Source organism: Lactuca saligna, chromosome 6, assembly GCF_052625555.1.
Source record: "Lactuca saligna cultivar CGN05327 chromosome 6, ASM5262555v1, whole genome shotgun sequence".
Lineage (NCBI taxonomy): Eukaryota > Viridiplantae > Streptophyta > Magnoliopsida > Asterales > Asteraceae > Lactuca > Lactuca saligna.
Genome location: NC_136422.1, coordinates 157,431,086 through 157,445,465, shown reverse-complemented (window position 1 = coordinate 157,445,465; position 14,380 = coordinate 157,431,086).

The following is a 14,380-nucleotide window of genomic DNA, read 5'->3' as shown; positions in this document are numbered from 1 at the left end:
TTGTTAAGCATCAACTCTTGATTAGGAAACCTCATAGCATGTTTTTAAACTAAACAAAAAAGTTAATATCCAATTGTGTGAAAAGATAAAAGATTAGGAGCATTGATTTCAACGATATAACCCTCAAAGCATGTTAACCCAACTCTAGTCCATCAAGGTTATCATGCACATCCCTAGGGTTGTTAAGCATCAACTCTTGATTAGGAAACCTCAAAGCATGTTAACCCAACTCTAGTCCATCAAGGTTGTCATGCACATCCCTTGGGTTGTTAAGCATCAACTCTTGATTAGGAAACCTCAAAGCATGTTAACCCAACTCTAGTCCATCAAGGTTATCATGCACATCCCTTGGGTCGTTAAGCATAAAGTCTTGATTAGGAAACGTCAAAGCATGTTAACCCAACTCTAGTCCATCAAGGTTATCATGCACATCCCTGCATGTTTTTAAACTAAACAAAAAAGTTAATATCCAATTGTGTGAAAAGATAAAAGATTGAGAGCATTGATTTGAACGATATAACCCTCAAAGCATGTTAACCCAACTCTAGTACATCAAGGTTATCAAGCACATCCCTTGGGTCGTTAAGCATCAACTCTTGATTAGGAAACCTCAAAGCATGTTAACCCAACTCTAGTCCATCAAGGTTATCATGCACATCCCTTGGGTCGTTAACCATCAACTCTTGATTAGGAACCTCAAAGCATGTTAACCCAACTCTAGTCCATCAAGATCCATCAAGGTTATCGTGCACATCCCTTGGGTCGTTATGCATAAAGTATTGATTAGGAAACCTCAAAGCATGTTAACCCAACTCTAGTCCATCAAGGTTATCATGCACATCCATGCATGTTTTTAAACTAAACAAAAAAGTTAATATCAATTTGTGTGAAAAGATAAACGATTGAGAGTATTGATTTCAACGATATAACCCTCAAAGCATGTTAACCCAACTCTAGTCCATCAAGGTTATCATGCACATCCCTTGGGTCGTTAAGCATAAACTCTTGATTAGGAAACCTCAAAGCATCTTAACCCAACTCTAGTCCATCAAGGTTATCATGCACATCCCTGCATGTTTTTAAACTAAACAAAAAAGTTAATATCCAATTGTGTAAAAAGATAAAAGATTGAGAGCATTGATTTCAACGATATAACCCTCAAAGCATGTTAACCCAACTCTAGTACATCAAGGTTATCAAGAACATCCCTTGGGTTGTTAAGCATCAACTCTTGATTAGGAAACCTCAAAGCAAGTTAACCCAACTCTAGTCCATCAAGGTTATCATGCACATCCCTTGGGTCGTTAAGCATCAACTCTTGATTAGGAAACCACAAAGCATGTTAACCCAACTCTAGTCCATCAAGGTCCATCAAGGTTATCATGCACATCCCTTGGGTCAATAACCATAAACTCTTGATTAGGAAACCTCAAAGCATGTTAACCCAACTCTAGTCCATCAAGGTTATCATGCGCATCCCTGCATGTTTTTAAACTAAACAAAAAAGTTAATATCCAATTGTGTGAAAAGATAAAAGATTGAGAGTATTGATTTCAACGATATAACCCTCAAAGCATGTTAACCCAACTCTAGTCCATCAAGGTTATCATGCACATCCCTTGGGTCGTTAAGTATCAACTCTTGATTAGGAAACCTCAAAGCAGGTTAACCCAACTCTAGTCCATCATGGTTATCATGCACATCCCTTGGGTCGTTAAGCATCAACTCTTGATTAGGAAACCTCAAAGCATGTTAACCCAACTCTAGTCCATCAAGGTTATAATGCACATCCCTTGGGTCGTTAAGCATAAACTCTTGATTAGGAAACCTCAAACCATGTTAACCCAACTCTAGTCCATCAAGGTTATCATGCACATCCCTGCATGTTTTTAAACTAAACAAAAAAGTTAATATCCAATTGTGTGAAAAGATAAAAGATTGAGAGCATTGATTTCAACGATATAACCCTCAAAGCATGTTAACCCAACTCTAGTCCATCAAGGTTATCATGCACATCCCTTGGGTCGTTAAGCATTAACTCTTGATTAGGAAACCTCAAAGCATGTTAGCCATACACTACTCCATCAAGGTTATCATGCACGTCCCTTGGGTCGTTAAGCATCAACTCTTCATTAGGAAACCTCAAAGCATGTAAACCCAACTCTAGTCCATCAAGGTTACCATGCACATCCTTTGGGTCGTTAAGCATAAACTCTTGATTAGGAAACCTCAAACCATGTTAACCCAACTCTAGTCCATCAAGGTTATCATGCACATCCCTGTATGTTTTTAAACTAAACAAAAAAGTTAATATCCAATTGTGTGAAAAGATAAAAGATTGAGAGCATTGATTTCAACGATACAACCCTCAAAGCATGTTAACCCAACTCTAGTATATCAAGGTTATCATGCACATCCCTTGGGTCGTTAAGCATAAACTCTTGATTAGGAAACCTCAAAGCATGTTAACCCAACTCTAGTCCATCAAGGTTATCATGAACATCCCTTGGGTCGTTAAGCATCAACTCTTGATTAGGAAACCTCAAAGCTTGTTAACCCAACTAAAGTCCATCAAGGTTATCATGCACATCCCTTGGGTCGTTAAGCATCAACTCTTGATTAGGAAACCTCGAAGCATGTTAACCCAACTCTAGTCCATCAAGGTTATCATGCACATCCCTTGGGTCGTTAAGCATCAACTCTTGATTAGGAAACCTCAAAGCATGTTAACCCAACTCTAGTCCATCAATGTTATCATGCACATCCCTTTGGTCGTTAAGCATAAACTCTTGATTAGGAAACCTCAAAGCATCTTAACCCAACTCTAGTCCATCAAGGTTATCATGCACATCCCTACATGTTTTTAAACTAAACAAAAAAGTTAATATCCAATTGTGTGAAAAGATAAAAGATTGAGAGCATTGATTTCAACGATATAACCCTCAAAGCATGTTAACCCAACTCTAGTACATCAAGGTTATCAAGCACATCCCTTGGGTCGTTAAGCATCAACTCTTGATTAGGAAACCTCAAAGCAAGTTAACCCAACTCTAGTGCATAAAGGTTATCATGCACATCCCTTGAGTCATTAAGCATCAACTCTTTATTAGGAAACCTCAAAGCATGTTAACCCAACTCTAGTCCATCAAGGTCCATCAAGGTTATCATGCACACCCTTGGGTCAATAACCATAAACTCTTGATTAGGAAACCTCAAAGCATGTTAACCCAACTCTAGTCCATCAAGGTTATCATGCGCATCCCTGCATGTTTTTAAACTAAACAAAAAATTTAATATCCAATTGTGTGAAAAGATAAAAGATTGAGAGCATTGATTTCAACGATATAACCATCAAAGCATGTTAACCCAACTCTAGTCCATCAAGGTTATCATGCACATCCCTTGGGTCGTTAAGCATCAACTCTTGATTAGGAAACCTCAAAGCATGTTAACCCAACTCTAGTCCATCAAGGTTGTCATGCACGTCCCTCGGGTCGTTAAGCATCAACTCTTGATTAGGAAACCTCAAAGCATGTTCACCCAACTCTAGTCCATCAAGGTTCTCATGCACATCCCTTGGGTCGTTAAGCATAAACTCTTGATTAGGAAACCTCAAACCATGCTAACCCAACTCTAGTCCATCAAGGTTTTCATGCACACCCCTGCATGTTTTTAAACTAAACAAAAAAGTTAGTATCCAATTGTGTGAAAAGATAAAAGATTGAGAGCATTGATTTCAACGATATAACCCTCAAAGCAAGTTAACCCAACTCTAGTATATAAAGGTTATCATGCACATCCCTTGGGTCGTTAAGCATAAACTCTTGATTAGGAAACCTCAAAGCATGTTAACCCAACTCTAGTCCATCAAGGTTATCATGCACATCCCTTGGGTCGTTAAGCATCAACTCTTGATTAGGAAACCTCAAAGCATGTTAACCCAACTCTAGTCCATCAAGGTTATCATGCACATCCCTTGGGTCGTTAAGCATCAACTCTTGATTAGGAAACCTTAAAGCTTGTTAACCCAACTCTAGTCCATCAAGGTCCATTAAGGTTATCATGCACATCCCTTGGGTCGTTAAGCATAAACTCTTGATTAGGAAACAACAAAGCATGTTAACCCAACTCTAGTCCATCAAGGTTGTCAAGCACATCCCTTGGGTCGTGAAGCATCAACTCTTGATTAGGAAACCTCAAAGCATGTTAACCCAACTCTAGTCCATCAAGGTTATCATGCACATCCCTTTGGTCATTAAGCATCAACTCTTGATTAGGAAACCTCAAAGCATGTTAACCCAACTCTAGTCCATCAAGGTTATCATGCACATCCCTTGGGTCGTTAAGCATCAACTCTTGATTAGGAAACCTCAAAAAATGTTAACCCAACTCTAGTCCATCAAGGTTATCATGCACATCCCTTGGGTCGTTAAACATCAACTCTTGATTAGGAAACCTCTAAGCATGTTAACCCAACTCTAGTCCATCAAGGTTATCATGCACATCCCTTGGGTCGTTAAGCATCAACTCTTGCTTAGGAAACCTCAAAGCATGTTAACCCAACTCTAGTCCATCAAGGTTATCATGCACATCCCTTGGGTCGTTAAGCATCAACTCTTGATTAGGAAACCCCAAAGCATGTTAACCCAACTCTAGTCCATCAAGGTTATCATGCACATCGCTTGGGTCGTTAAGCATCAACTCTTGATTAGGAAACCTCAAAGCATGTTTTTAAACTAAACAAAAAAGTTAATATCCAATTGTGTGAAAAGATAAAAGATTGGGAACATTGATTTCAACGATATAACCCTCAAAGCATGTTAACCCAACTCTAGTCCATCAAGGTTATCATGCACATCCCTTGGGTCGTTAAGCATCAACTCTTGATTAGGAAACCTCAAAGCATGTTAACCCAACTCTAGTCCTTCAAGGTTATCATGCACATCCCTTGGGTCGTTAAGCATAAACTCTTGATTAGGAAACCGCAAAGCATGTTAACCCAACTCTAGTCCATCAAGGTTATCATGCACATCCCTTGGGTCGTTAAGCATAAACTCTTGATTAGGAAACCACAAAGCATGTTAACCCAACTCTAGTCCATCAAGGTTATCATGCACATCCCTACATGTTTTTAAACTAAACAAAAAAGTTAATATCCAATTGTGTGAAAAGATAAAAGATTGAGAGCATTGATTTCAACGATATAACCCTTAAAGCATGTTAACCCAACTCTAGTACATCAAGGTTATCAAGCACATCCTTTGGGTCGTTAAGCATCAACTCTTGATTAGGAAACCTCAAAGCATGTTAACCCAACTCTAGTCCATCAAGGTTAGCATCCACATCCCTTGGGTCGTTAAGCATAAACTCTTGATTAGGAAACCTCAAAGCATGTTAACCCAACTCTAGTCCATCAAGGTTATCATGCACATCCCTTGGGTCGTTAAGCATAAACTCTTGATTAGGAAACCTCAAAGCATGTTAACCCAACTCTAGTCCATCAAGGTTATCATACACATCCCTACATGTTTTTAAACTAAACAAAAAAGTTAATATCCAATTGTGTGAAAAGATAAAAGATTGAGAGCATTGATTTCAACGATATAACCCTACAATCATGTTAACCCAACTCTAGTCCATCAAGGTTATCATGCACATCCCTTGGGTCGTTAAGCATCAACTCTTGATTAGGAAACCTCAAAGCAAGTTAACCCAACTCTAGTCCATCAAGGTAATCATGCACATCCCTTAGGTCGTTAAGCATCAACTCTTGATTAGGAAACCTCAAAGCATGTTAACCCAACTCTAGTCCATCAAGGTTATCATGCACATCCCTTGGGTCGTTAAGCATAAACTCTTGATTAGGAAACCTCAAACCATGTTAACCCAACTCTAGTCCATCAAGGTTATCATGCACATCCCTGCATGTTTTTAAACTAAACAAAAAATTAATATCCAATTGTGTGAAAAGATAAAAGATTGAGAGCATTGATTTCAACGATATAACCCTCAAAGCTTGTTAACCCAACTCTAGTATATCAAGGTTATCATGCACATCCCTTGGGTCCTTAAGCATAAACTCTTGATTAGGAAACCTCAAAGCATGTTAACCCAACTCTAGTCCATCAAGGTTATCACGCACATCCCTTGGGTCGTTAAGCATCAACTCTTGATTAGGAAACCTCTAAGCATGTTAACCCAACTCTAGTCCATCAAGGTTATCATGCACATCCCTTGGGTCGTTAAGCATCAACTCTTGATTAGCAAACCCCAAAGCATGTTAACCCAACTCTAGTCCATCAAGGTTATCATGCACATTCCTGCATGTTTTTAAACTTAACAAAAAAGTTAATATCCAATCGTGTGAAAAGATAAAAGATTGAGAGCATTGATTTCAACGATATAATCCTCAAAGCATGTTAACCCAACTCTAGTCGAGCAAGGTCCATCAAGGTTATCATGGACATCCCTTGGGTCGTTAAGCATCAACTCTTGATTAGGAAACCTCAAAGCATGTTAACCCAACTCTAGTCCATCAAGGTTATCATGCAGATCCCTTTGGTCGTTAAGCATCAACTCTTGATTAGGAAACCTCAAAGCATGTTAACCCAACTCTAGTCCATCAAGGTCTATCAAGGTTATCATGCACATCCCTTGGGTCTTTAAGCATCAACTCTTGATTAGGAAACCTCAAAGCATGTTAACCCAACTCTAGTCCATCAAGGTTATCATGCACATCCCTTGGGTCGTTAAGCATCAACTCTTGATTAGGAAACCTCAAAGCATGTTAACCCAACTCTAGTCCATCAAGGTTATCATGCACATCCCTACATGTTTTAAAACTAAACAAAAAAGTTAATATTCAATTGTTAACCCAACTCTTGATTAGGAAACCTCAAAGCATATTAACCCTACTCTAGTCCATCAAGGTTATCATGCACATCCCTGCATGTTTTTAAGCATCAACTCTTGATTAGGAAACCTCAAAGCATGTTAACCAGACTCTAGTCCATCAGGGTTATCATGCACAACCCTTGGATCGTTAAGCATCAACTCTTGATTAGGAAACCTCAAAGCATGTTAACCCAACTATAGTCCATCAAGGTTATCATGCACATCCCTTGGGTCGTTAAGCATCAACTCTTGATTAGGAAACCTCAAAGCATGTTAACCCAACTCTAGTCCATCAAGGTTATCATGCACATCCCTTTGGTCTTTAAGCATCAACTCTTGATTAGGAAACCTCAAAGCATGTTAACCAAACTCTAGTCCATCAAGGTCCATCAAGGTTATCATGCACATCCCTTGGGTCGTTAAGCATCAACTCTTGATTAGGAAACCTCAAAGCATGTTAACCCAACTCTAGTCCATCAAGGTTATCATGCACATCCCTTGGGTTGTTAAGCATCAACTCTTGATTAGGAAACCTCAAAGCATGTTAACCCAACTCTAGTCCATCAAGGTTATCATGCACATCCCTGCATGTTTTTAAACTAAACAAAAAAGTTAATATTCAATTGTTAACCCAACTCTTGATTAGGAAACCTCAAAGCATGTTTACCCAACTCTAGTCCATCAAGGTTATCATGCACATCCCTGCATGTTTTTAAGCATCAACTCTTGATTAGGAAACCTCTAAGCATGTTAACCAGACTCTAGTCCATCAAGGTTATCATGCACAACCCTTGGGTCGTTAAGCATCAACTCTTGATTAGGAAACCTCAAAGCATGTTAACCCAACTCTAGTCCATCAAGGTCATCATGCACATCCCTTGGGTCGTTAAGCATCAACTCTTGATTAGGAAACCTCAAAGCATGTTAACCCAACTCTAGTCCATCAAGGTTATCATGCACATCCCTTGGGTCGTTAAGCATCGACTCTTGATTAGGAAACCTCAAAGCATGTTAACCCAACTCTAGTCCATCAAGGTTATCATGCACATCCCTTTGGTCGTTAAGCATAAACTCTTGATTAGGAAACCTCAAAGCATGTTAACCCAACTCTAGTCCATCAAGGTTATCATGCACATCCCTACATGTTTTTAAACTAAACAAAAAAGTTAATATCCAATTGTGTGAAAAGATAAAAGATTGAGAGCATTGATTTCAACGATATAACCCTCAAAGCATGTTAACCCAACTCTAGTCCATCAAGGTTATCATGCACATCCCTTGGGTCGTTAAGCATCAACTCTTGATTAGGAAACCTCAAAGCATGTTAACCCAACTCTAGTCCATCAAGGTTATCATGCACATCCCTTGGGTCGTTAAGCATCAACTCTTGATTAGGAAACCTCAAAGCATGTTAACCCAACTCTAGTCCATCAAGGTTATCATGCTAAGCCAAATTCAGTATCGTCAAAGTCAGCATCTGGGTCGTCAGCTAATCTTAGATGGAAACCCAAACGATCAAAACCAAAGAAACACATTGCAAAAACACTTGTAAATGTTTCTAAACCTAACTATTTATGGGTGCCCGAAATTTCAAATGTCCAATCACCTCAATGTTCTGTGTGTCCATATGTTAATAAATCTGTTTTGTCAAATGAAAAAGTTAATTTTGTTACTTACAACGAAAAACCTAGTGTTTCTATGACCTGGGTTGCTAAATCTAAATAGTCCCGCACATCATGCAGGAACAGCTACGGAGGAATATCGTCAGACCTTGGTATGTCGATAGTTGTTGTTTCAGACACATGACAAGAGACATCTCCCGATTCCAAGACATTCAGAATATTAATACGGGGTTTGTATCCTTTGCGGGAGGAGAAGTAGGAAAGATCACTCAAAACGGTATAGTGACAAATAGTGTGCTAAGCTTTGAGAATGTTAACTATGCTCTTGAGCTGAAACACAGTTTGTTGAGAGTACCTCAGATCTGTGATAAAGGCTATTCGACTCATTTTACAAATAAAGAGTGTTATATTTTTGTAACATCCTGTTTGGATTGTCCGTGATTAGTTGCCGTGGGCCACGAGCCGGGTACGAGGAGGTCTCGGGTTGCAGCGAGTTGCTAAAAGCGTAGGGCATCTCATCACCTTTCTGTAGATATGTGGATCTTTGGAACCATAGTTATATCAAAGAAGCTATGGTAGTTTGGAAGATATGGCAAGTTTAGTTCTTAATGAGAAATGGGTGGCAATCAGGTATGCTTAACGTACCTATGAGCATAGGATGGATGCGAGGACCACCTAATACATTGGGTGTACTATAGGGTATGCTGGGCGTACTAGGCACAGGAGGAAAACCCTAATTCGAGTAGTGTCCCTATTTAAAGAATGAGATGGTCTCATTTCTGGCCACCTTCCTATGTCAATAAACCCTCTCAAATCCTAATATCCGTTCTTTAGCTTATGTGTGTGGCCATGTGGAGCTTATATGTGTTCTTGTGGGCTCTTCGGAGTTAAGAAGGAGCATGGAAGAGAATGGATTTGAAGTCCAGACCTTGGATCTGAGCTTTCTTGGGGTTAAAGCATCATTTGAAGGTATAAAGCTCAAAGCTTTCTCATTCATTTTGATTTATGCTTAGTATGGTCCATTTTAGGGTTTTTGGTCCCAAAGCTTGAGCTTTTGTGAGTTGTTAAACTCTAGAGCCCCATTATCCATCCTTTTGAATGTTTTGATGGAGTAGTTTCATGAAAATGAGATATTAGAGGTTAGAATCAAGTCAAGCATGAGTGGAGAGCTTAATGAGTAAAGAGAATGAGTATTTTGTGTGTTTGTGATCACATCAGCCATGCAAAGGCTTAAAGTCCCTGACTTTATGGAGTAAGGATTGTTAGAGAGTCTAGATCCAAGAGATAAGTTAAGGTCTTAACAGGTTAAGACCTAGAAAAGCAGATCTAGCAAAGCTGAGCGTACGCCATGCGTAATTTTAGTACACCCCACGTACTGGGTTGAGGTCGCCGATCAGTTTCATGTGTACTTGAGTACGCTAAGCATACCAAAGGGGTACGCCCCGCGTAACCCCTCAGTGGGCTTTTGGGCTAGACCTTGTTGGGGTTGAATCTTTGGGTTTGTGTAATTGAGACTATGATTAGAGAATATTATAATTAAGCCTTGGGCCCTTGTGTTGGGATTGTCATGTAGATTGAGGTTTGGGCCTCGGGGAAGCCCATTTATTATTAGGCCTTGGTGGGCCAAATAGGTTTAGCGCATTGATGAGTTGGTAGGTGGTCAATCTTTAGACCTAATAAGCAAGAGGTTGGACTTAACTCCTAATTGAGAAAATTTTTGGGTTGGCACAGAGTTAGAGGCCGATGCATAGCAGTAGTGTCTATAGGAGTTGTTCTTCATCCGAGGTGAGTCTTCTCACTATACTTTACCAAGAGTGGTAACTAGAGTTATGTGACAGAGTATCCTGTATGCTATTTATATGATATGATACACTGCATTATTTCTATGTGATTTGTGCTATGTATGATTCAGAGTTTACAGAGTTAGGACCGGAAGGTCCACAAAGTTAGGACCGGAGGGTGCATAGAGTTATGGGACTGGAGGGACCCACTGAGTCACATTGACCAGAGGGTCATACAGATTTATAGCCTCGAGTGGCTAATATGTGTTGTATGTGGTATTTTGGGGGAACTCACTAAGTTTTGTGCTTACTGTGTTATGTGTTATGTATTTCAGGTTCTTATCAGGATCGCGGGAAGGCGGCAGCTCGATTGTACAAGCTAAGAGAAAAGAGTTGTAAATGAGGATCCTGGATTTTGATAATGCTTTGAAAACTTTGTTGAGTATTAAATGGTGTTTATTTAAAATGACATGTGTTTTATGAAATTAAAAATGAAAATTTTGGCTTGAAAATTTACGTTGTTACAATTTTGAAGTCTAGAATCATCGTACCTGAAGAATGGATTTTAGTTCGATCTGAAAGAGAATGGAATGCCTATGTTATTGACATGAATCATAACATTCCCAAACAAGTCACTTGTCTTTTCTCTAAAGTCTCAGAACATAATTTCATGCTTTGGCACCGTCATCTTGGCCGTGCTAATGCCAAGAACCTCAATCAGATTGCTAAAAATGAGATTGTGTGCGGTCTTCCTGTCAAGGGCTTCATAACCTTTGAAAAGTGTGTGGCGTGTACTCAAGGAAAGCATCATCGCATGACACATTTGCCAAAGTCGGTCAATTCAATTAGCAAGGTTCTTCAACTATTGCATATGGATTTGTTTGGTCCAGTCAACGTTCTCAGCATCAACAAAAATTCTTATTGTCTTGTTGTGATTGATGATTACTCTCATTTCACATGGGTTTTCTTTCTATCCAACAAGAGTGGGATTGTTGGCTTGATCAAGAAGTTCATTGTGATGATTGAGAATTAGACAAACAAAAAGGTGAAGGCGCTTAGAACTGATAATGGCAATGAGGTCAAGAATGCAGTTTTTGGATTACTTCTGTGTAGAAAAGGGAATCTTGTGTTAATACAATTATGTTCGGACACCAAAACAAAACGATGTTGCATAATGGAGAAAGCGTACTCTGATGGACATTGCAAGGACGATGCTCTATGATTCCAAATTTTCAGTCTTCTTCTAGGCTGAGGCGATCAACACTGCTTGTTACGTTTAGAATCGTGTCCTGATCAACAAAGCTCAAATGAAGACCCTGTATGAGATTTTATTCAATCACAAGCCATTAGTTGCTCATTTCAGAATATTTGGATGTCCTTGTACCCTTCTTCACCTCGAATCCAACCCCAAGTTTAATGCAAAGGCCGATGACTGCTATTTTTTGGGATACGCCACACATACTGCTTACCGTGTATACAATAAAGCCACCAAGAAAATTGTGGAATCTTATGACATGTGTTGGCTGGAGGAAATGAGACAGATGCGACAGTTGCACCTGATTGGTTATTTGATTATGCATCATTGTTTAAATCCTTTAATGTGTATTCCGATAATGTTTTAGGTTCCTGATCACGGTCAAGTACAATTGTTGAAGATGAAGAGGAAGATGTTGTGTACAGACCACCCCTGGCGATCCCCGTGTCTCCTAGAGTGGAAGAAGTTGTTCCAAGTAATTCCTTAAGTTCTCTAAGTCAATGAATATGTTCTGATGCTGAAGTCACTCCCCTTACCCCTGCTGAAAGAGAGGTCATGTCAAGGGATACTTCCGTTGCTACTCAATTGTTCATGAGCTTCTCTTTCCTAAACCGATTTCAAATAAATACTTGGCGAGTACCTCTCACGATCCTAGATCGTCTGAGGCGAGTAATTCAGCTGAAGATATATTCTTAAATATCAACACACTTCCAGTCTTAATCGATGATATCAGCCATGAAATCCCAGCAAGAATTCAATGCGATCATCTAATTGAAAATGTCACTGGCCCAATAGGAGAAGGCGTTAAAACGAGAAGTCAGAGTGGAGATGCCAATACATGTCTCTATTCGTGCTTTATGTATCAGATTGAGACCAAAAGTGTGACAATGTCGTTAAATGAGCCTAGATGGGTTGATGTGATGCACGAAGAGTCAAATCAATTCGAAAAACTGGCTGGTTGAGTTACCGAAGGGAAAAAAGTATTTAAACATGCGCTCGGTGTTTAGAAATAAGCAAGACGATCCCGGGGTGATTGTGCGCAATAAGGCTCGATTGGTCATTCATGGATTCAGGCAGATCGAGGGTCTAGACTACACAGAAGTATATGTTTCGGTTGCACGTTTGGAAGCCATTCGTATATTCCTAGCATATGCTCCATACATGAAATTTACTGTTTATCAGATAGATGTCAAGACCGCCTTCTTGTATGGCACTATGAAGGAGGAAATTTATGTTGATCAACCTCCTGGTTTTGTCAACTCCAAGTTTCCGAATCATGTCTACAAGTTGGACAATGCTCTATATAGGTTACATTAGGCTCCCGGAGGTTGGTATGCCACTCTTGCAGAGCACTTGCTTGCACATGGGTACACATGGGGAACGATCGATCAAACCTTATTCATCAAGCATGTAGGTGCAGACCTGGTTCTTGTACAACTCTATGTGGACGAAATCATTTTCGGGTCGACAAGTTCCAAGTTGTGCAAAGAGTTCGAGACTATCATGAAGAAAAGATTTGAGATGAGTTCGTTGGGTGAAATGACTATGTTTTTAGGGCTTCAAATTCGACAAGATTCAGCCTGAATCTTGTTACATCAAGGCAAATACGTTGAAGACATGCTGGAGAAGTTTGGATTTAAAGATTCAAAGATTGAATTGACTCCAATGGTTGAAATATCGTTGTTGTCTCCCGACCTAGAGGGGGAGCTTGTTGATCAGACAAACTACCGCTTGATGATTGGTTCCCTAATGTATCTAATGGCCAATAGACCCGACATCATGTTTGCAGTCTGTCAATGCGCGCGTTATCAGGCTAATCCTAAACTTTCGTGTTTAATTGTTGTCAAAAGGATTTTTAGGTATCTTAAAGGTAGCCCTAAATTGGGTCTTTGGTATCCTAAAAATCGTGATTTCAACTTATATGCATTTGCTGACAGTAACTATGGAGGATGTGAGCTTGACAGGAAATCAACATCGGGAGGATGTCAATTTTTGGGAGACCGGTTGGTATCTTGACAATGTAAGAAACAACAAACCGTGTCAACATCAACAGCTGAGGTTGAGTATGTTGCTGCTTCGGCTTGTTCCTCCCAATTCATCTGGATTCAGCATTACTTCTCGATTATGGCTTGAATTTTCTTGAAACTCCAATATTTTGTGACAATGATGCTGTTATCCAAATTGCCAAAAATCCAGTCCAACACTCCAAAACCAAGTACATCAACATCAAGGTTCATTTTATTGAAGATTGTTATGAGAGCTCGCTCATTCGTTTGGAACAAATCCACATTGATAACAATGTGGCATATTTGTTTACCAAACCATTCAACAAATCTCGATTCTATGTGCTTGTGAGCTTTCTAAAAAAGATCTATTTTGAAGACTAATTTTGTTTTAGGATAGACTTTATTAGTTTAAATTTACGCATTTTATTTCCATTCTTTCATATGCATAAATTTATGGGGAGAAATTAAAACACAAAAAAATATAAAACAAAAATTCCAAAAATATTGTCTCGTGATGGTTCGTTTGAAGGTTCTTATTTGGGATGTGATATCAAGCAAGTGATAACAGACAATTTTAACTTGTGTAAAATACTGAATTTGAATTGTTTAGACTCTGTGTTCAATGTGTTGGTAGGCACGAAAGATTCAAAAGGACTTGGCATAGATTGACAACTAAAAGGACTTGACTTTGTGGACCTAGTTAGTTCCGTTTGGTCTAACAATACAACACTCTGGTAGATTGAGCAGTGAGATATACATGGGAACTTACGGGATACACTAAAATAATATATATCTAGAATTGTGGATTAACTTTTCCTTGAT